This window comes from Protopterus annectens, chromosome 4.part0 (genome assembly GCF_019279795.1).
Source record: "Protopterus annectens isolate FY-2018-M chromosome 4.part0, PAN1.0, whole genome shotgun sequence".
NCBI classification, from domain to species: Eukaryota; Metazoa; Chordata; order Ceratodontiformes; family Protopteridae; genus Protopterus; species Protopterus annectens.
Window position 1 is genome coordinate 1,062,213,146 of NC_056733.1, and position 3,726 is coordinate 1,062,216,871.

Below are 3,726 nucleotides of genomic sequence, written 5' to 3' on the forward strand. Positions count from 1 at the left end.
GTTATTAAAAATGGCACCACATAAACGCACTTAAAAACAAAAATACGTTTTCGTCTCCTACTTCTCAGATGTGGACTGGCAGGCCGACAAATCCCTTCATTTTGTATATATTCTGTAATTGTCAATGAATGACCAATGATAGCCAGTTAATTAGGTATTACAATTAAAACAAGCATTTAAAAGAAAACTCTGTAGAGGTTTAGATAAACATATGAGCACGTTAAACTATTTTTGAGACGATACTAAAATATTTCACTTCCTACTATTACTCTTCCCATACTTTTCTAAAAAACCTTTTTCAAACAAATATTTATACACCATACATAACCTATAAAATCTGAAGTGAATGAAAGGTGAATTAATAAAAAAAAGAATCAATAAAAGTAAGTTGTGTTAAAACTCCACCTTCTGGCAAAGACTATATAATGCATACTTATACATCAAATAAATGAAAAATAGTTGAAACAAAATAATGTTGAATAAAATGTATGCTAAAATCTTGAAATTTAATTTTTCAAAAACACTTGTATGTTTATAAATGTTTGCACATATGACCCACCTATTGTTTGAGATGCAGTGATCCTAATTTACAGTTTAGTAGATGTTCGTTTCAATAAGGGAGCTGTAGAGGAATCTCTATAGAGTTTTTTCTTTTAAATCTCTCATAAATTGGCTGTCCTTCATTGACAGAGGATATATGTAAAATTAAGGGATTTGTTAGCCTGCCAGTCCACATCTGAGGAAGTGGGAGACAAAAACGTATTTTTGTTTTAAGTGTGTTTGTGGTGCTGTTTTTAATAGCTGCTTGGACTAGTATCTAGTGTGCCATGGATGCAGATTTTGAGACTTATTTGGTACCTGTTTTGGCATTTTTTTTCACTTTTGTTTACTGTGTTTTAATTTGTACCCTAAAGAAAATATTTAACTTGGATAATTAGATGACTGTCCGGAAGTAGAAAAGGGGTAAACATACTGCCTTTTCATTGAAGCCTTCATCTTCAACTCAACTTTGTCTGCTTGTTACTACAGTAATATGCATGCATTTACAGCAGATTTAAGGTTCTTCATCATTCACAGTACCCTAAACTCCTGTGTCTAAAAAGAATACTTTTGATTTTCCAAAAATGACCATAGTGCCAGTGTTTGTAAAGAAATGTACAAGGTATTGCAGCACCTTCAATAAGGGGAACCCTACCTACCTGCATGTCCATTGCTCCCTCCCTTCTGATTTTGAGTTGGATTACTTGGGAAGGGTGGAGGTATTATAATCACTTTAACTTGTGGATTATTGGATCCAGAGCCAGCAAATCAGAGCTTCACATATCTCCTTTCTTATAATGCCTTTAACTCATTTTCCCATCCATATGAAAAGTGGTTTTCAAAGGTATTTGAAGTTTTTTTGGGGCTTTTAACTTTCTTAATTCCAACCCCTCCCCTTTTTAAGTTAAGTTTTGGTGTTTCTTGTTTCTGTTAATGTCTGAGTCGTTTTCTTATGTGGTGCTTAGTTTTAAGGGCCTTTGCTCTGCATTAGTTTGTGTTGAAAGATGTTTGTTCTTCCACTCTGAGTAGATCCTAACATTTGTTTGGAAATTTCTGAAAAGACTTCGTCTCTGAAAATGTACATAATGTGGTTACAGGTTGCCATGTGGGACATGCATGACCAGTCTCTGGGTGGCTCACCATCAGGATCGAGAGGTCAGTGCCTCCTTTTGGTTGAGGGCCTTAGTTGATTTGCGCAAGTTGGTTTTAAAAGGGGCCCTTTCTGCTTTACTACTACTACTACTACTACTACTACAAATCGCTATGTCACAAGATGGGTTGCCAACTGGCTCATGGACAGAACCCACACTGTGAAGGTAGCAGACTCCAAATCCGACTTCAGACCAGTGACAAGTGGAGTACCACAGGTTTCAGTCCTGGGTCCTCTCCTGTTTGGTATCTACTTTGAAGTACAGGCTAACACAGAAGGTCTTTGGCTAACAAAGTTTGCAGATGACTGCAAGCTATGAGCCATAATCGAAACTCCTAACGATGTGGACATACTACAAAAGGGCCTCACTGAGACAGATGCCTGGTGTCAAAGCCATGGCCTGAAGCTCAATACCAAAAAGTGTATAGTCATCCCCTTTGGTAAAAACTCTGTACCCATGAACTACCACATAGCTGGTAGTCTACTTAATGCCAAAAATGTGAGACCTTGGGACACAGGTGGACAGTAGTCTCTCCTTTGATAATCACATCGCCACAGTGGTCAGGAAGTCCGTCTACGTGGCTTACCTCATCACAGAAGGTTTCTCATCTAGAAAAAGAGGTCATTGTTCCCCTCTACTCATCACTCATTAGACTCATTGTAGAGTACAACGCTCCTTTTGGTTGTGTACCTCACAAGACATCTACAACAACTGGAAAGGCCACAAAAATACCTCCCAGAGCGTTACTGGCCTAAAAACAGATGCCTTACGCAGACAGTCTCAAAAAAACTCCAGCTTTACTCCGTCGCATATCTCCTACTCTGAGGCGGTCTCTGCCTAACGTGCAAAGCTATGTCAAACCCAGAGCTGTTACATGCTCCACTTAAAAAAATCCCAATCCCTCCGAGCTACACGCTCTAGGGACCTAAAGCTTATCACCACAATAAACAGAACATGCTGGAGGGATAGATTCCTGTCCCAGAGACTTCCTATACTCTGGAACAGACTACCTATCTGTGTCAAACAGAGCTCCTCATTAGCACTCCAAGAAAAATCTTGATTGGAGGGGAGATAGGAAATTCACCCCGGGGATCACTTCTGTGGCTGTGCTCGACAGGGGCACAGGAAAATAATTTTCTTGGGTGGCGAAAGCCAGGGTACATTTTTGGCTAGGCTTGTGTAGGCCCTAGGGCCAATAGCCTAGTACCCTCTTATGAACCTATGAACTATCTCCTATGAATCCTTTGGGAAGGCCAAGAAAGACAAGGATATGGATAGAAATAGAAGAAAAAGAAGTCTGAGACTGTGTAGAAAAGGGTCATCTAAGGGATCTTTAGCTTCTGATGCGGCAGTACAGGAAACTCCAAGGTCCACACTTTGACTCCATCCTTGACTTGGAAGTGGCACTGCTTTGGTCCTGATCCACTACTGCTTCTCTTCCCATGTATGAGCAGATTCTTGAGATTTTGATTCCTATCCTGGCAGTATTTCTGGCTTGGCACCATTCATCAACCCTGGCTGGCACCCTGGGTCTGGTGGTCTCACCAGAACCACCATCTCCTTGGGTTCAGTCTTCGTTTAGGCTCTAGGAGTTAGAGGCTTGCGCTGGCCTGCTAAGCCTCCTGTGTCTGCAAAATCTGAAAAGTCCTCTGTGTTAGAGGAGGTAGATGTGGACAGGATGATGATTGTCACTGCCTATTTAAGTGGTACATTTTAGAATATTTTCTGCTTAAAACCTTGGCTTTAGCTGGCTAAGAACTAGCTGTATTCAGCTGGACGTATAAGAGAATTTAAGTACCTTTTTATCTGCACTGTTTTCAAACAATACAGCATTTTAATTTTTATTTGTGTTGCATTGAATATTAACTGAACTGGAAGTTTTGACTTTTTTTTTTCAGTTCCCCACCCACCCTCCCTGTTTTTGTTTTTGTGTTAATCTTGGTGGCTTTGAAACTGCCCGCCCCTCTTGTAAATGTGTGTTTGGATACTCCTAGGCCCATCTCATTTGGTCACTCAACTGAGTGCACTGAGATCA